General features: G+C 42.6%; 1 protein-coding gene across 14 annotated transcripts in view; it reads left to right on the plus strand.

Moving 5' to 3' along the window:
• The first annotated feature begins 16,045 nt into the window (after positions 1–16,045).
• The window catches only part of MTMR3 (myotubularin related protein 3), a 147,275-nt gene continuing 143,434 nt past the window's right edge, over positions 16,046–19,886 (plus strand). For 9 of the 14 annotated variants that reach the window (XR_005067379.1, XM_037052477.1, XM_037052485.1 and 6 more), the window contains exon 1: positions 16,046–16,242. The gene's annotated coding sequence lies outside the window, so the exon portion shown is untranslated. Of the gene's footprint in view, positions 16,243–17,983; positions 18,067–19,886 lie in introns of all 14 variants that reach the window. The other 5 variants (XM_037052483.1, XM_037052487.1, XM_037052482.1 and 2 more) reach the window with 2 other exon arrangements.

A 19,886-nucleotide genomic window follows, 5' to 3' on the forward strand; every position in this document is an offset into this window, starting at 1 on the left:
TCTTCCATGCCCCTGAAAAGATAGAACCCACACTTCCAAAACTGAAAACAAGGAGTTACCTGGGGTTGTAAGGCAGGAAATTCTGGAACTAATTTTGCCTGAGACCATTCTCAGTTCTCCTTGCAATTTATAAGAAAAATGCAGTTAAAGCACAGGGTTCTTCATTTGAACTGTCAATACTTTGCTTTTTCTTTTTGCATTTGATCATATTTCTACCAATAAAGCATCTAACGAGGACTTTTAGAAAGCTACCATTTTTTTGGTGAGTGCTTAGTAAGAGGAGTTTAGGAAAGAATAAAAGGCTAAAACTTAGCCCATGCCCTTAAAGTGTTTACCATCAAGCCAGAAGATAAATAGGAGTGAGTAGCCTATATTTAGAATTTATTTCATGGTGCCCTGTTATTAATAATAACTGCCCATTTTGGAGTGTCCACGGCCCTTTGAAATGCATTACTTCATTCGAGCTACTGACAGTTCTGGGATTACAAGCTCTGGTTTGAGGATGAGGAACCTATGACAGAAGTGACTTTCCTAAGGCCACACAGCCTGCAAGTGACAGTGTTGGGACTTAAACTTATTCTTGGGAATTGGAATGGTCAGAGCAACAATCTTCAATTGGTGTGCTGCAAGAGTTTTTAAAATATTTACTAACTGCGTCAGAGGTACTGACCTCTTTTCCTCTAGACCATCAAATAAAAAAATGACAGCAGTAGCTGACTGGTGTGAATGAATAAAAATTATACCTATTTTTGTCAGATTAGCAAAAAATATAATATATATATATTTTTAAAATATTTTATTTTTTTATTTTTAGGCAGAGGGGAAGGGAGGGAGAAAGGGAGGGAGAGAAATCGATGTGTGGTTGCCTCCCATGCATCCCCTACTGGGGACCTGGCCCACAACCCAGGCATGTGCCCTGACTGGGAATCGAACCAGTGACCTTTTGCTTCAGTCTGGTGCTCAATCCACTGAGCCACCCCAGCTGGGGTGATATATGTATTTTGGTGTGCTGCAGAATTTTAGTAATTAGTTTATGTGTGCCATGAGATAAAAAGGGTTGAAAATCTCTGGTCTAGAGGAATTTTCTGGAAGGTTCTAGCGTTCTTTCCACTGTACTGCCACTCCTGGTAGCTACTCAAGGAGAGACCTGGACTTTCGACGCAGATTCAAGGCCAGCCTGCACCAAAGACCAATGCCACATGGCATCTAATCAGAGGGAAGGACAAAGGTGTGTCTTGGACTCAGAAGCTCTGGTTTTGTTCCTGGCTGTTAATCGCTATGTGGCTGGAGACAAATGACTTGACTTTGCTGAGCCTCAGTTTCCTCAACTATTAAATGGAGATATAATAACACTGGTTTCTTCTTCAGTGGGTTCTATTAAAAGAGACAATCTATGGAGAGCACTTAGCCCAGTGCCCCATACACACACACACACACACACACACACACACACACACACACATTGGCTTTTACTAAAGATTATCAGGTTGAGACCTTAGTACACAAATGAATGGTAAATGTACTTTCACCCCTGAAAAGAACCATCTTGGCCAAGAACTCAAATGAATAAAAAAAAGACTTTTCTTTTGAGATAATTGTAGATTTACATGCAACCAAGAGAAATCCCTATATTCTTCACCTATTCCCCCCTCCCCATGAGATGACTTTAGTACAATGTCACAACCAGAAAATTGACATGATACAGTTCACCTACTTTATTGGTATTGCACAGGTTTACACACAGTCATTTATGTGTACATGTTTAGTTCTTTTTAAAATATATTTTATTGATTATGCTATTAGAGTTGTCCCATTTCCCCCCTTCATTCCCCTCCACCCTGCACACCCCCTCCCACCCACATTCCCCCACATTCGTTTATGTCCATGTGTCATAAGTTCTTTAGCTTCTACATTTCTCACACTACTCTTGCCCTCCCCTGTCTATTTTCTCTCCACCGTCTATGCTACTTATTCTCTGTACCTTTTCCCCTGCTCTCCTCATCTCACTCCCCTGTTGCTAACCCTCCATGTGATCTCCATTTCTGTGGCTCCACTCCTGTTCTAGCTATCCACTTAGTTTGCTTTTGTTTTGGGTGTGGTTGTTAATAACTGTGAGTTTGCTGTTCTTTCACTGTTCATATTTTTTATCTTCTTTTTCTTAGGTAAGTCCCTTTAACATTCATATAATAAGGGCTTGGTGATGATGAACTCCTTGAACTTGACCTTATCTGAGAAACATTTTATCTGTCCTTCGATTCTAAATGAAAGCTTTGCTGGATAGAGCAATCTTGAATGTAGGTCTTTAGATTTCATGACTTGGAATACTAATACTTCTTTCCAGCCCCTTCTTCCCTGGAAGGTCTCTTGAGAAATCAGCTGACAGTCTGATGGGAATTCCTTTGTGGTGACTGTCCCCTTATCTCTTGCTGTTTCTAGGATTATCTCCTTCATTTTAATCTTGGCTAATGTAATTCCGATGTGCCTTGGTGTGTTCCTTCTTGGGTCTAACTTCTTTGGGACTCTCTGAGCTTCCTGGATTTCCTGGAAGTGTATTTCCTTTGCCAGATTGGGGAATTTCTCCTTTATTATTTGCTCAAATGAGTTTTCCACTTGTCGCTCTTCCTTTCCCCCTTCTGGTACCCCTATAATTCAGATGTTGGAACGTTTAAAGATGTCCTGGAGGTTCCTAAGCCTCTCCTCATTTTTTTGAATTCTTGTTTCTTCATTCTTTTCTGTTTGGTTGTTTCTTTCTTCCTTCTGGTCTACTCCATTGATTTGAGTCCAGTTTCCTTCCCATCACTATTGGTTCCCTGTGCATTTTCCTTCATTTCACTCAGTGTAGCCTTCATTTTTTCATCTAATTTGTGACCAAACCAACCAATTCTTTGAACATCCTGATCACCAGTGTTTTAAACTGTGCATCTGATAGGTTGGCTATCTCTTGGTCACTTAAAAGTATTGGCTCTGGGGCTTTGATTTGTTCTTTTGTTTGAGCCATAATTTTTTGGTCTGTCTGGTTGTGCCTGTTACGTATGATGGGTGGAGCCTTAGGTGTTCACCATGGCGGGTCAACCCAGTGGCTGGGTTGTGATGCTGTGTGTGGGGGGCTGGGTCAGAGAGGGGACAATGGTGCTTGCTCTGCTCTCTCTTGGATATCAGTCCCCTCTGCTGCTTCCCACAAGCAAACTGGGCCCTCTGGTGCTGGTTCTTGGGTGGGTGGGCTTGTGTGTGTTCTAGGACCCTGGGGGTCTCTCCAACGAACTCTCCTGTGAGGCTGGGAGTCTCTCCCAGCACCTCAAACCCTGCAAGTTTTTCCAGTTGGTGCTTTTATGCTTTATTTCCCTGGGGCCCTGGGTTGCTTGGTCTGTCTCACTGCCCGTTTTTTGCCTGGTTTATCTGCTTATGAATGTGTGTTCGCAGTCAGCCAGCCTCCTTGCATGCCTTACTGAGTGAGGGGCACCATTTCCTCCCCGCACTGGGTCTGCCAACCACTGCTTTTTCCTGCCTCTACCCTTCTCAGCCAGCCGCCAACTCCGCCCCTCCCCTCTTACCGGTCTGGATGAATGGTTCGTTGTTGTCAGACTTCGGTACAGTTCAGTTTTCTCTCTGTTCTGGTTGTATTTTTGTTTCTAAATCTTTGTTGTCCTTAAATTTGGTTGTGCACGGAGGCACAGTGTTTCCACCTATGCCTCCACCTTGGCCGGAAGTCCTATGCATATGTTTACTTCTGTGTGTTCGTTTGTTTGACCACTGATGTAGTTGAGATATAGAATGGTTGCATTTTAAGGATCCCTATTGTAACCCTTTTATAATCATATCCTTCTCCCTTCCTTTTCATTTCCCTAATCCCCAACAACCATTAATCTCTTCTCCATCTCTATAATTTTGTCATTTCAAAAATATCACATATAGATATGTAATATTTATATATAATAAAATAATTGTTTTATAATATTTAATAATATTTAATAATTAATACTATTATTAATAATATTATCAATATTATAATAATATATAATCGATGTAATATATATATATAGACACACAATGTATGTAGCATCATGAGGTTGGCTTTTTCATTCAGCATAATTCCCTTGAGATCCCAGGGAGCTGTTTCAGGTATCAATACTTTCTTTTTATTGCTGCAAAGTATTGCGTGGTATGGATGTGCCAGTTTGTTTTACATTCGCCTATTGAGGGACATCTGGTTTGTTTCCAGTTTGGTGCTATTATAAATAAACCTATGAACAATCATGAGCAGGTTTTTGTCTGATCGTATTTTCATTTTTCTGGAATAAATGTCTAGGAGTACAATTGCTGGATGTTGGTAAGAGTGTGTTTAGTTTTGTTAAGACAGTACCGTACCTTTTTCCAGAATGATCCTGCCATTTTATGTACCCACCAACAACGTGTAAGCGATCCAGTTTCTCTACATCCTCACCAGCATTTAGTGTTATCGCTATTTGAGACATTCTGATAGGTATGTAGTTAGAGCTCATCGTCATTTTGATTTGCATTTCTTTAATGCCTAGTGATGCAGAATATATTTTTATATGCTTATATCCGTCTGTGAACTCCCTTCAGTGAAATGTCTGTTCACGTTTTTTGCTGATTTTCTAGTTGGGTTGTTTGATTTTTAGCTGAGTTTGGGAGTTCACCAGAAGTGTCGTTTACAAATATTTCTCGTAGCCTGTGGCTTGTCTTTTCATCTTTTCATGGGGTCTTTCACAGAGCATGCGTTCTCGCTTTGACGTGATTCAATTTATGAACTTTTCCTTTCATGGGTTATGCTTTGTTGTCAGGTCTAAAACCTTTTGCCCTTGCCCTAGATCTCAAAGACTTCCTTCTTCTTTTGAAAAGTTTTATATTTTACGTTTAAATCCTCAATCTATTTTGAGTTCATTTTTGTATATGATGTATGGTTCAGGTCAATGTTTTGGGTTGGGGCTGGGTTTTCTTTTCCGCCTATTACTGTGCAATTGCTCCGGCACCATTTGTTTAAAGTGCTTTCTTCTATTGAATTGCTTTTACTCCTTTGTCAAAAATCAATTGGGCGTATTTGTGTGGATCTATTTCTGGGCCAAGATCCCAAAGCAATTTTGACTCAAATATTGAACTTGGGTGAAGAAAACATAAGAAATCAATCCACATGAAGACTTAATGAAGACTAACATGTGAAGCATTTATCAAACAATCTAATGTTCTGTGTAATTAAGTATGAAAGTGTAAGAAATTGACTGGGAGTACCCTGATCAAACATAGACTCGGGAAGTGGTCTAAAGCAGCAGAGTATATTGAAACAGGCCTTGACTTTGGGGTCAGAGAGACCCGCAGTTGGACTGCGATTTTTCATTTATTACCTGAGAGACATTGGGCAGGTGAGTTCACCTCCTGGAGCCTCACCTCCATTGTTCAGTGGAGATTATATTACCTGCCTCAAGGATTAGTTTGTGGACTGATGAGATGAGGGCCTGAAAAATGGCTAACAGTGAACTTGGTTCACAGTAGCTATGTCAGGGACAGATGTGAGAGATGGTTTGGGGGTTTTACCTCAAATTTTCTATCAGACCCCTCCCAAGCATCCAGAGCAAACATCTTCTGTAAGTAAAAAGTGTGTTTGCTATGCAAATATGCCTTACAAATGCAGCTTTGAGACGTTTCCTAGTCCCTCACTTTCAGCCAAGCTGCTGCTCTTAAACCCTTCTCTTTTTAATTTATTTATTTACTTTTAGAGAGAGGGGGAAGGAGGGAGAAAGAGGAGAGAAACATCAGTGCGTGAGAGAAACATCTTATCTGTTGCCTGGTTGCCTTTTGAATACCCCCAACTGGGGACCTACCTGGTCTGCAACCCAGGCTGCCCTGACTGGAAATGGAACCAGCAAACTTTCCATCCGCAGGCTGGCACTCCACTGAGCGACACCAGCCAGGACCTAAATGCTTCTCTTATAGAAAAGGTTGGGCACCTTCTCTCCTGAGCATCAGAACTTAGTGGGTTTGTCCTCAGGACTGGCATTCAAGGGCCCGCATTACATCCTTGTCTGGCCACTGACTTACCCTGCATAGGAGGTTCATTTTCATTCTCTGGACATCTGCTTTTCCCTAGAAAGGGGTGAAGCTTGGTGCCCACTTCCGAAGGCAGTTTAGGAGGATCAAAGAACTGAAATAAAACAAATTACAAAATACAAAATACTTAGTGAATTTCCTCATATCTTACATAGGTTAAGCATTGTAAAACAGGGGTTGGTAATAGCTTAGGCCCAAATCCTGCTCCCCCCAGCATGTTTTTGTGTGGTCTCCGAGCTAAAATGGTGTTTACCTTTTAAAGAGTTTTTAAGAGAGAAGAAGGAAGGAGCGAAGGAGGAAGCGAGGAAACTAGCAAGGGAAGAAGAAAGGAAGGGAGGAAGAGAGGAAGGGAGAGGAGAAAAGAAGGAAAGAATATACCACAGAGACATATGTGGTTTGCAAAGCTTAAAGTAAGAACTTTCTGACCCTTTACAAAGTTTATTGGCTCCTGTTGTAGGGATAAAATTGAGGCTCAAAGAAAGGGAGGATATTACACGCCTGAAATCACTCAACAAAGAAATGGTCAAGCTAGACCCCTGGCTGGTGTAGCTCAGTGGATTGAGCTGGGCCTGCGAACCAGAGGATCGCAGTATGATTCCCAGTTAGGGCACATGCCTGGGTTGTGGGCCAGTTCCCAGGAGGGGATGCTGAGAGGCAACCATACATTGATNACAAAGTTTATTGGCTCCTGTTGTAGGGATAAAATTGAGGCTCAAAGAAAGGGAGGATATTACACGCCTGAAATCACTCAACAAAGAAATGGTCAAGCTAGACCCCTGGCTGGTGTAGCTCAGTGGATTGAGCTGGACCTGCGAACCAGAGGATCGCAGTACGATTCCCAGTTAGGGCACATGCCTGGGTTGTGGGCCAGTTCCCAGGAGGGGATGCTGAGAGGCAACCATACATTGATATTTCTCTCCTTCTCTCTTTCCCTTTCCTTCTAAAGATACATAAATACAATCTTAAAAAAAAAAACAAATGGTCAAGCTATGCATCCATTCATCCATCAAAAATGTATAGATTGGACTCTCTTTATATATATAAGGATAAAACACTACGAAAACATGGGATGATTAGTATAGTATTTCCCAAAGTGGGTTCTAAGGAGCCCAGATGCCAGGAGTTTCCCAGAAACAACATGTCCTCAGCTTAAATATGTTCTTAAAACTCTAAAACTCCATAACCTCCTCTTAAAAGGTCACTGTGTATCAGCGTATCAAGGCTCTGGAAAGTCCTGCTGCAAGGAAAATAACTGGTTACCTTTGTTGAACTCAGCATGTCCCAAATGTATTCAGCTGGAAAAGTCTTGTTTTGTTCTGTTTGTTTTGATGATAGCTATGTAATATCATTCCTCAGAAACAAATTTTAAAATCATAGGCCAATTGCTTGAGTTTGAAATCTGGCCCAGCCATTTCCTTGCTTTGGGACCCTGAGCAAGTTACCCAGCCTCTCTGAGTCCCATTGGTGGAGAACACAGACTCATTTCCACCTACACCTCTGATCCCGTTTCCTGCCTTTGGAGCCACAGAGACATTCTTGGCAATCTTTCACGCCATTGGGCTGCGGGTAGAGGATGTCGGAACTTTATTTTTTTCTTTCTGGTTGGATGTAATTCTATAATTTCCCCAAAAGACCAAGGCCTCCAGATCACACCAGCTGTGCTTTTATGCCATATATGCCCTGGCAAAGGAGGCTGGAGAGGGTCAGCTTCTACAACACTCAACCTTAAAAAGTCAAGAATGTAGGACTCATGGAGACAGATGGAATACAGCCAATAAAAAGGATCTGTCAACATCCAGACACTGGCTAGAACAGGGTTGATGATTTCCTAGAGGTGCTGATGAAGGCATTCATAATATTAAAAGAATGCAACCATTATGGAATTCAGCCTACACTCTATGATTAACATAGCACAAAATCATGGAATTTCAGCAAGATTCCAGTCTTAGAATGGTAAGCCGGCCTCACAAAAAGATGCCGAAATAAATACTTGCTCCAATTGGTTAGTTCTGCAAATAGGTTGGCTTTCTTTTGTCTCCGGGTCTTTGCATGTGCTGTTCCCTTTCCCTGAGTTGCCCTTTCTCTTGACTTTTGCCTGATTAATGTGTACCCTTCTGTCTCTGTATCAGTGTTATCTAGACCCCTGTAAGGCTAAGGTAGGTTCCCTACCGGTTACCATAAATCCTGTGTCTTCTCCATCGGAGCACTTATTTGGCCTCCTGTCAACTCTGTCTTGCCATCTGGACTATAAGTCCCAGAAAGGCAGGGATGGGCTTTGTCTTGGACACTGTTGCATCTGCAAAGCTTAGCATGCTTCCAAGGGGTGTCCAACCTTTTGGCATCTTTGGGCCACACTGGAGAAGAAGAGTTGCCTCAGACCACACATTAAATACATTTTGACACTCACAAAAAAAAAATCTCATAATGTTTTAAGTAAATTTATGATTTTGAATTGGGCCACATTCATAGCCATCCTGGGATGCGCATGGCCCCTAAGCCTCAGGTTGGACACCCCTGTATCTAGACAGAGTGACTACTCAACAAGCATTTGCAATAAACAAGGAGATTGACTAGGTGTGCACACTCTTTGGACTCCTTGATTCTCAGACACACTGGGGAAACAGAGGCAGCTCTGCAGACTCCGTATAAGTGCAGTGGAGCTGGGAACGGGACTGAAATCCTCTGACACTAGGTGTGAGACTCTATTTCATACCCAGTGATCACGTCTTAAATAATTTAATTCCTCTGCAGCAGAGCGTCCATGGTCTCATTCTAATCTTTCTTGTCATCACTTTAGAGGTTAAGACTGTTTCAGAGAATTATTTTATAACAAACGGGATCTTGGGGTAGAGAAAAATTTACCTCATTCTCAGGGGTAGGAGAATGTGTGCTAGTGGACCTTGGATTTAAATGAGCCAGCAAATCCCTGCTAATTCTCTTCCATTGCTGGGTCCTGTCTACTTCATATTCAGCAGAGAAAGCCAGCCTGTGTCACCCATGATTTATGCCCTGCTGTTTGCTCTCTTCCCCTAGAACATTAAACACCCGGCGCAGAGGGGGAAGAAGAGGTAATCTCAGGATGCCTGGCTGCTAGACTGGTGTCTGGGGCAGGCTTTCTGCTCTGGTGGGAAATGGGAGGAGGCTTGAAATGCAGGGGAGTGGGGTGGGGTGGGGGGAGAAAAAGACCCATGGGGCTTCTGCATAAAAGGAACAAGGGAGCCTCTGTTTGCTCCAACCTCTGCAAAAAACATTGGCCTCTAAGCTGAGGGACCTGAGTACTTGATTTACTTGTTTACTGAGCGCCTTTGGGCAAGACTTTCCTCTCTCTGAATCTCAGTTTCCCCAGTTGTTAAAAGGAGGGTCTGGAAGACTTGTGCTCCCCCACTGCCTCAGGGATCTGAAGCTAGTCGGTGCACAGGCCTTGCAAGGAGAGGGGAGTGTAGTGCAGTGGTTAAATTAACCATGTGGACTCCACCTTCACCTCCTACTGGCTGTGTAACTTTGGGCAACCTCCTTTTCTCTCTGAGTCTCGTCTGCATGATGGGTTCATCTCTTGGACCTTTCTCACTGGTTTGCTGAGAACTAAAGCTTCCAGTAGTACTGGTATTGAGCCAGTACTCAGTAAAAGTCAGCTCTTATTGGGGCTGTTGTTCCTGAGACTGTCCCAAAATGTAGCCTTGGTGTTTCTCTCTACCTGACTTCGCTGCTTGGGGCCTGGCTGGTGGGGGCAGGGCATCCCTGCCAGCACTTGGAAATTCTGGGCAGAAGGGAGGAGGAGCTATTTTCAGTGGATTCTGGATCTATTTGTAGCTGTGAGTTGGCCCAGGCTGCAGAGAAGCTTTGGGTAGAGCAAGCTGGGTGCTGAAACGAGTGTGTTGTCTTTTATCTTGGAGGGTAGGGGAGAGGGAGTAGACAGGGAAGGGTGTGGAGAGGAGGAAGAAAAGCCTCCCTTCTCCCCCATGGTCCACCTCCCCTGAAATCCCTTTCTATCCTGTTCTTGTTAATTTCACCCCCCTCTGACTTCCCTGGGGGAATTTAGAGGGGGGTGACTGGTATTTTAAAGGTGGATTTAGTTAGTAACGGCAGAAGCAATCCATCCATCCATCCATCATGTTAACACAGTGTTCCCAACCAAACAGCACTGACTTTTCTATTCCCAGCAGAATTGCAGGTTATTTGTTAAGGCGTGAGCGGTGTCCAAACACCTAAGTCATTTATCAAAGTATAGAGGCAGCTGGCTCATTTCCCCACTGGATCCTGGGGCAGAACCTAGCCACAACCATTGCCCCCCCACCACTCCCAACCATATGACTAGACAACTTGCTTAACTTTTCTAGATATCATTTTCTTCATTTGTTGAAATTGGGGGGTTGGGGGCATACCAGGGAGCCTTTTGAGTTCTTTCCAGCTGTGATTCTTTGATGCAATAATTGAATACGATAAGGCTGGATCCTTTAATCAGAGGATGGTTGGTAAGCTTGGGAGGCTCCAAAGAGAAGATAGCAGCCTACCCTGTCATTTTTGGATGAGAAAACTGAGGCCCTGAGGGTGGGGCCAGGTCAGACAGTGAGTCAGCTGGGTCAGGAATCCAGGCCTCCTACCTCCCCTTACAGCAGGCCATCCCAGACATTAGGCTGCCAGGCACCTCTCCCTGGGAGAATGGGGAGGAAGCACCTCTGCTGAGCACCACTGTGCGTGTGGTCACTCACTTAACCCCCACAGTAATTCATCTTCTGGATGGAATGACCCACAGAGTAAGGTCTAGCAGCAGGTCTGCCTAATGAAAAACTCAATCACTATTTGAGTGTTTCTCCAAATCCAGTCCTGTGGGTACTATCCTCACTAATTTTTGACATATCAGCTTCTTACTAATATATACTTCATATTTTTCTTTAAACCAATTAATCACTTTAAGAAAATTTAGCTTCATCCTAAGCAAAGAGATCTGTGATGCTGCATTTTTCCAAATATATTAAACATAACTATTTAAATTAAAAAAAATCTATGTACCAATTAAAAACGCCTTTGTGGATGAGAAATTCCAATGGATACTTTAATTGGTTCTCAAACTTGTTGGTTTTTAAAAAATTACTGAGAACCCCAAAAAGCTCTGGCTTATGTAAGTTATGTCAATTGATATTTACTTGCTAAGAAGGAAAACTGACAAAATATTAAATTATTTATTCATTTATAAAATAATATGATTTGTAAAATATTGTAAGCCAATGACGTTACCCTAAATTACATATTTTTTATGAAAAATAACTTTTCAACACAAAAATGTTAAGTAAGAAAAATGGTATTGTTTTACATATTTGTTCTCATTAGAGTTTGACTTAATAGAATAATTTTGCATTCTCATATCTATTTCTGCATTATCTGTGGCAATTTGTTTTAGTTGAAGATAATCCAACCTCATATAATTAAGATAATTGTGGCCCTGGCTGGTGTAGCTCAGTGGATTGAATGTGGGCCTGCGAACCAGAGGATCGCGGTTCGATTCCCAGTCAGGGCACATGCCTGGGTTGCAGGCTGGTTCCTTGCAGGCCAACTACCAGCAGGGGACGCATGAAAGGCAACCATACATTGATGTTTCTCTCCCTCTCTCCTTCCCCTCTAAATATAAATAAATAAATAAAATCTTAAAAAAAAAGATAATTGTGGTTATTCTTATTTGATACTATACTAAAACTTGATAATTATAGTTTATCTTAAAGTTTAGTTGCATAGATTAATATGAATGAATTTTTTGTACTCAGTTATACTAAACCCACTGATTTATCTTGCACTTTGAATGGATCTTTTATTCATACATGATTTGGTAAAATGATGCATTGGTCATTTGGAAAATATTGGTTCACTGGGTTACGCAGCTCTTCCAAATGTTGGCACATTTCATACACAACATCAGAAATGGACTTTTGTTAATGTTACCACCATCTAAGAAGAAAAGACATCAGGGGTTGGACAGTTGTCAAATTCACAGTGGACCATTCAAGTTGTCCAAGATTCTAATTAAGCTAGAATTTTACCATTGGCAACAAATACTATTAGCTATTTTTACTTCATGCGACAGGATCGTTTTATTTAGTTTTTCAAAACTGTCTGCCAAATACACAAATCTGAATAACTATAGTTTGCATGTTGTCCACTCTTTCAAGTAAAAATAGGGTTTTTAAAAAATACCCCTTTTCCTCTTAATAAGAGGCTAGTTCAGCTTGCAACTCAAATAATCACACAAGTGCTTTTCCTTGAAACAACCATCATACTCTGCACATAGTATAAGTGCTTTCTGTGTGGGGAGTAACTGATGAATGGGTATGGGGCTTTATTTTATTTTCTATTTAAAAAAGATTATTTATTTATTTATTTTCAGAGAGAGAGGAAGGGAGCGAGAAAGAGAGGGAGAGAAACATCAGTTGGCTGCCTCTCACACGCCCCCAGCCAGGGACCTGCCCACACCCCAGGCATGAGTCCTGGACTGGGAATCGAACCAGTGACCTTTCAGTTCACAGGTCGGCACTCAATCCACAGAGTCACACCAGCCAGGGCTGGGGTGTTATTTTAGAGTGATGCAAGTGTTTTGGAACTGGCTAGAGGTTATGGTTGCACAATATTGTGAATGTTCTAAGTGTCGCTATTCTTTAAAATGGTTCATTTTATGCTAGTTGAATTTTGCCTCCATAAAACAGTGGAATGAAGTGCTTTATGTGTAATTTCCATTTCATCACAGAGACTATTAAACAGATCTAGAGTTAGTAAAATTAATTTTTTATTGCTTTGTCAAGGACATTCTTAAGGGAAACTGGCATTTTGTTGAATATTAGTGCGTGTTAGCGAAGAAATTGATGACGGCTGTTAGTACAGATGGGGACCACTGCCTCGAATAGATTTTTACCACCGCTGCTTTTGTACCATCAGTCAAATGTCAACTTGGTTAAAAAAAGACAAATAAGTTCTTAGTATTATTATTAAAACAGTTTGACCCACATTGGTCCTTGAAAGAATCTCTGGGCTCCCTAGAGATCTGTGCACCACGCTTTGAAGACCACTGGTCCAGGCCAAATTTGAGTTGTACTGACCCAGTAGAGCTGCAGTGAGGTTCCTGGAACATGGCTGGAGATTTGAATCACTTAAATGTGGGTCCAGTTCTAGTTTCTCTCTGACTCTGGGCAAGTGGTTCCTCAAAAGCTGAGAGTTCCAGCTACCCTGTCTGCTGGTCTGGGAGGTCAAGAAGATGTGAAAGGGTTATGAGAGTTTGGGGGTAAACCACACAAAGCACCCACTGAAGGGGGAGGGACTTTTATCACTAAGCAGCAGGACCTAGTTTTTTGAAGGCTGCATTTTTGGGTTCTTCAGGGGCCTGCTTGACCTTGGGAAGCCTCCATCAATCAGCCTTTCCATCTATCTTAGGCTACTTCAAAAGAGTCCCTGAGCAGCTGGAAGAACATTTTCGGCTTTGAAGATGGGGGAAGAAGGCTGAAAGGGTAGTAGTAGGAGGAGGGGTGGAATTTAGAGGGGTAGAGGGGGCCCCTCACATGAGAAATGAGGCAGCAAGAAGCTCTCACTGAGCCTGGATTAGTTTTCTATCTCTTTCCTTCATTCACCACACAAAGTTTAGGGCTTTGCTTTTAGCCAAAGTCCCCCTAAATCCCATCCATTGGTTTGACTTTTCATAGGGTACAAAAAGTTTCCAAACTCATTACCTTAAAGAATCCTTACATACCTCTGTGAGGTGAGTAATGTAATGATTAGGATCCCACTGGGCCAAGGAGAAAACTGAGGCCTAGAAAAGGATAATAAAGGACAAGTGGAGGCACAATGATTCAAATTTGTCTTTTAGCTTCAAACCAGGATTCCTTTCCATTGTTCCTTGATAAGTCCTTTCCTTTAAAGTGAGTTTTCAGGGCCAGGCAGCAGTTTTCTCTTTCTCATTTAGAGATAATTTGCTAAGATCTGCCCTAACAGTAAGCAGGTGGGCAGTAGTGGAAATGAAGTGCAGTATGAAGTTTCAAAATATGCTCTGGGACTCAAACCATTTGGATTCAAATCCGGATCTTTACACTTCCTGCGTAAAATGGGGGAGAGGAACAATACCTGCTCATTGGGTTGTTAAAATTGCATTAGATATACATGTAAAGCACACTCATACAGCATCAGCACATCTTAAGGTTCAATCTTGTCTGTGATTATGAGAATGAGGACGCACAAACAGTGACTTTATGAGCACAGAGAAATACCTCCTGTGTCCTATATATTAGTTGAAGATTCATTTTTAAATTCTTTAGTCTAGATTAAAATCAAGCTGGGTGATACTCAGCCTGAAGACAGGTCAAAGTGACATGCCAACAATTTGCCCTCTCCTTGTGGATTCCTGGGGAGCTGTGGGATTGGCAGACTCTTCGCCCTGAGCCTCCTCACTGGGGAAGCTGTTCTAGAGACAAACATTAGCTTTGATCTAATCAGAGGCCACCCAACTATAGAAACTCATCCTCTCACCTGTCTTTACCTGAGCAAAGGTTTGGGTAGCAGAACTTGTGCCCAGAGGGGAAGGAAACTGATGGGAACCTGGAGAAACAGGTGGGAAATCCTGTATTTTATTTGATATTCATCTATTCTTTCATCTCTCATTCCATAAAGGCTATAATCATATAACAGAAAGGAGAAATGAGGACAGCAAATATGAAGAAAAAAGAAAAAAGATAAAAAAAGAAAAATGGAAGTTGAGGCTGGAAGGAAAAACCACTGTTAGTATGTGGATCCAAAGGACAAACAATAGGCCACCACTGAGCTTCAAATTTAGCCTTGGGCTTCCTGGAAACCAAAGTGAAAAGACACACAATCAGCTGCGTAACACTAATTACCAGAAAGGGAGCACACCTGTTTCTGTGGAAGGTCAGCAAATCCTTTCTTAACTTTGAACTCAAATGTAATTTCTTATGTGAGATTTTAATTCAGGTGACGCTGCCATGAAGTGTGCGGAACAGCATAGTTTTTGTTGTCAGTTGAGTTTGGATTTGAATTTTGTTATAGTGCAGCTATTCTGTGCTGCAGCTTATTCATCGTACAATGGAGATAATAACAGCACCTATTATAGCTGTGAAATTCAATGAGATGAACTGTATAAATAAATATTGACTATTAATCAAGAAATTTGACTGCCCACTACTACTTATCATGTGTAATTCTAGGTACTGGGGATAACACAATGAACAAAACAAACAGGATCCTTATCTTCAAATAGCTTTTACATCGGAATGGATAGAAAGGTAACAAACATGAAAAATGGATGAATTATTGCAGAGTACTGTGAAAAAAACAATACAAGTGCAAGGATAGATTTAATTTTACTGGTTCTCTCAGCCATTTTCTAGTAAAGTCAAGGGTATAATGTTAAAATGCAACTCTGAGGAGGTAAATCTGTTAGGGCCTAAGGTAATTCAGTACTGGTATGTAGAATTCTCCAGGCCGTTAAGATGGGTTATGATTTATTTATTTTTATTTGAAAACTCACTTTATCCCGCTGAGCTTTAGTTTAAGTAGTTAAACTAATACTATTTCAAAACATATTATAAGTAGAACCTTGAGCACACTAAGTTTACATGCTTATATTAAATTAGCTTTAACCTTATCACTACAGGTGAAATATACTATGTACTAATGTTCTATTTCACTGGTTAAGTACAGTGAGGCATTGTCTTGTTCAGAGATAGAGCTGGAAAAAGATGCCTCATAAAAATCTGTAGGATCACCTTTGGCTTTTCATGTTCGCCCATTTCCCACCTGTGTGCCCCTCCTTCTCCCTCACCGTTTCTCCATCTGCTTTTCTATCACCGCGGGCATTCCTAAGGTCTGAAGCCCCGCCCCTAATGGGCCGTGACCAACGACACGGGTCACGCCCCCAACCCTAGACGGCCCGCCCTCTTTTCCCGACCGGGAGCCGAGTGCCCGAGTGTGCGCGCGCGCCCCCGCTTGCGGCCAGGCTCTGTGTCGGGAGCGCGCTCTGTGTGGCCGCTGCCGCCATGTTGTTGTGGTTGTGAAAGGCGGCGGCGACGGAGGAAGACCCCGACTAGACTCTTCAGCGGCCCTGGCGCTGCCCCCCGCCGGCCCTGGCTGGGAGCCTCGTGGGGTGGCGGAGGAGGCCGTGCCGTGGCGGGCTTCGCCATGTTCTGCCGCCCGGTAAGAAGCCCACGACTGCTCCCCGCCCCCCCGTCTCCTCCGGGTGTGAGGAGGAGCTGGAGGAGGGGCCGGCCTCGGTCCGGGAGCGGCGGCTGTCACCCTGTGGAGGAGGTGGCGGCCCGCGGGGGGCTGTGGAGCGTGCGTGGCCCAAAGAGGGGTTTTCTGGGTGGGTAGCCGCCGCCAGGGGGAGGCGCGGGGAGTGGAACCCAGTGGCCCAGCTCGGCCCGGACCCTCGGCCCCGGAGAGTGGGTTCCCGGGCCGGGGCGGCCTTCCCGGTCCTGGCGGGACGGGCCTATAGGGTTAGGGGTGTGAAGCGCTACCTCCGGAGCGTCCGGGTAAATGCCCGCGGACCCTCGGGAGGTGAGTGCACCCCTTTTCTGCACCGGGTTTTTGGGAGTCTGCTGTGGCGAGAGGCCAGAGGCCGGGGGCCAGCGGAGCCCCTGTGGTGAGCGGTGCGGGCCCGGGACTTGTGGGAAGGAGGAGTGGCCGCCTGACTGTGTAGCTGGGCATTCTCCTGACCTGGTAGTACTTGGGTGGGAAGGATGGTTCGGAGGAGGTTGAGAAAGCTCAGGGAACGCTGGTCAAACAGCTCTGCAAAAGATTACAGTGTTATTTCTTAGGTGGAAATCATGCTGCTTGATGTATCGCATTGTAGTGCTTAGGACCACTAAGATCGTATCGTTGCTTGTACTTTGGGCTGGAAAGCCTACCTAAAAATAATGGGGTATATTCAGGGGGAAAATAATGGGGTCAATTCCACTTTACTAAACTCCTTTTGGGTCTGGTAATCTCACCTGCACAGGAGCTACTACTGTTAGGTATTGATGTTTAGGTGTCTTTTCCAGAGCAAGGCCTAATTCTTGACTGTTTTTAGTATCTTGATATCGCCTTTGTTATCTGATAGGATCTGTTTTTTTCACAATAAAAAAAGTGCGCATACTTTTCTAGTTGAGGTTCAACTTAGTTTCTCATAGTGTGACAGTGACGCCGTGGAAGCCTGGATTGAATAACAGGAGATGATTTTTTAAAAAAATTTAATTGTTCAGGTACAGTTTTTTGCCTTTTACCCCCACCCCAACCCCCCCCCCCCGGGAGATGATTTTTTTTCACAAGCATTTTTTGTAAAATGCTTGTGATTTGTATATTGAGAGGTGGCCAGGATCTCTCCTTTTTAGATTCAAGGCGCTTTCTTAGGGCAAGAGTCTTGGTCCATATTGTTTTTGTGCAGAATGACTCTGTTTTGAGTAAACCCAGTCCAGTACTTATGCAATATTAAACTAACTTCTAGAGTTTTAGATTGGCTGCTTATGAAGGCCTCTTTCAAATACCCAGTTTTTTTTAAAACCTGATTTCAGAGGGGTGGTGGGCAGGGGGAGACAAACACCAATTTGTTATTCCACTTATTGATGCATTCATTGGTTGCTTCTTGTATGTGCACTGACCGGAGATTGAACCCGCAACCTTGTTGTGTTGGGACGATGGTCTAACCAACTGAGCAACCTGGATAGGGCTCTAAAGGCCTCTTTCAGCTCTAATTGCCTCCCTCATTTTCAGATGACCCAGAGCAGGTCTTGTGACCCCCAGCACAGTCGTGCAGCCCCACTTGTAGTTAATGGCAAGCCATGGGAGGGACTCAAGTGTCTCAGCTTTTAGGCCAGATTCTTTAGTTCAGGACTTAGCTAGTTAAATACTGGCCATAAGTATAAATTGCCTAAAATGCTGTTTCTTGGGCCTCACACAGGACCAGGTGAATTAAAGACCAGGTGAAGGAGGGGTCTGGGAATCCATCCTTACAAAGCTCCCTGAATGATTCTGGTCAGCCAGGTTTGTGAATTTCTGCCTTAGGTCACCTTTGGTATTCCAGAAGGTTCTTATTAATTACAACTTATATGAGAGTGTTTTTTGTTTGTAGATCTGAAGAACTGGAGAGGTAGGGAAGAAGGGGAAATGTGAGAAGCTTAAAACTGAAAATGGAGCATCTCCTAATATAATGGATTTATGTAAGGGAAACAGATTTGTTGCCAAAAGTTATTTGTGCATGTCTTCAGGAACACACTTGGTAAAATTAGGTGCTTCTTGACTGGAGGTATATCCAGAGATGTATGGAAGAATCCAGTGGAAAGAAGCAGAGGGAGAGGCCTTAAGTCTCCTGGCTCACAAAGAGGGCCCCCAAAGGTGCTTTCTCCTAAAACATAATGGTTGCTCCTAAACCGTGTTTCTGGTGAAGTGAGGGTAGAATTAGCAGTCTTCTGAGACAAGGGTTGTGAACCAGGAAGGTTTATTGTGAAAAGTTCATGAAATTTGCCCCAGGCCGTGAGGAGTGGTACAGTCAGTTTTTAAATCTGTGTAGTTCTGGTTAACACCTTACGTGGTAAAGTGGAATGCTGAGTTATGAAGGAAGTATTCATATTGCAGAGGGGGATGTGAGGTGCACCCAGCTGTGCACTGCAAGAACAAGAGGCCATGTCTGTTTAGCTCCTTGGTGTCTCTAGTATCTAACTGGAGTTCCCAGTATCCCAGCATAGATACTTGTTGAGTAAATGAATAGTATTGAGATGGGGAAAAGAACTGTTATGGTGGTTGATAGCAACATTAGTTATTAAAAGCTACTTGATAGCTTGCGTTGGATTAAAGAGACAGTTTTTAGCTCGTGTGGTTAGGAGCTTTGAGTGCTTTAAGAGATTGTTTCCCAAAGACTCATTGGACACAATCTTGTCCCCTAGTTTTGGGGTCTTAAATGTGTCTTTAAAAAATGTGTGTCTCACATTCTAGGTGTTAGTGACTTTCTTTAGGATCACCTTTTATTGGATGCAGAGACATTTAAAATAATGGGAAACCATAGATTGGTAGAGAGTTTGTGTCATTATTGACTATGTGATTGCTGTTAGGAATGTCAATTATCTGGGCTTCAATTTTCTCATCTCCCTTTTGATCTCAAATAGTTTCTTCAGCCTTATTCTATAAATCTTTAATAATTTTAATTGTATTATTTGGTATCCATCTCAAAGGTAGATGAATCTTTTTAATTAAAAAAACATTTTGCTTGGACTCTGCATTTAAGCTTTGGGATTTTAGGTTTTGTCCGAAAGTACTCTGGAAATTGAGTGTGTATTGCAAGTGTTATGCAGAAACAACATGCTTATGCTGTTGTAATTCACCTAGTGATGTAATCAAAATGGATTTCACATAGAGAACTTCATAATTTACTGTGAAGCCACAAGGTTAAGGATGGTTTGGGGGAAGTTTGTGCAATTTTATGTGGCCAGTTGTTTCTTACAGTCCACCAATTCTGCAATTTTCTATGGTGAATTTATATGTAGTTTTACAATCATTGAAATGTTGAGCAAACACAAAGTATGAGATCAAATCTATTGAATTGAACTAGGATTCCCAGTAAATCTAGAGGCTACCGAAATTAACATTCATTACTACTTTTAATCTTAATTTTGTGATACAAATATTGATATAATGCCTTTATCTTTTGTAACTAAAACTTAACAAACCTTTTAAGTTCATATTTCTATCAGATGTTCAAAATGAAAATTGTTGTAGCATGAGAGTGGATAAATCAGTAAATCCTGGGTTCAAGCCTAAGTTGTGCTCCTCATTAGCTATGTTGTTTCTGGCAATCCACATAAGGCCTC

This window comes from Sturnira hondurensis, unplaced genomic scaffold (assembly GCF_014824575.4).
Source record: "Sturnira hondurensis isolate 20B ecotype Veracruz unplaced genomic scaffold, ASM1482457v3 Scaffold0007406, whole genome shotgun sequence".
Classification (NCBI taxonomy): domain Eukaryota; kingdom Metazoa; phylum Chordata; class Mammalia; order Chiroptera; family Phyllostomidae; genus Sturnira; species Sturnira hondurensis.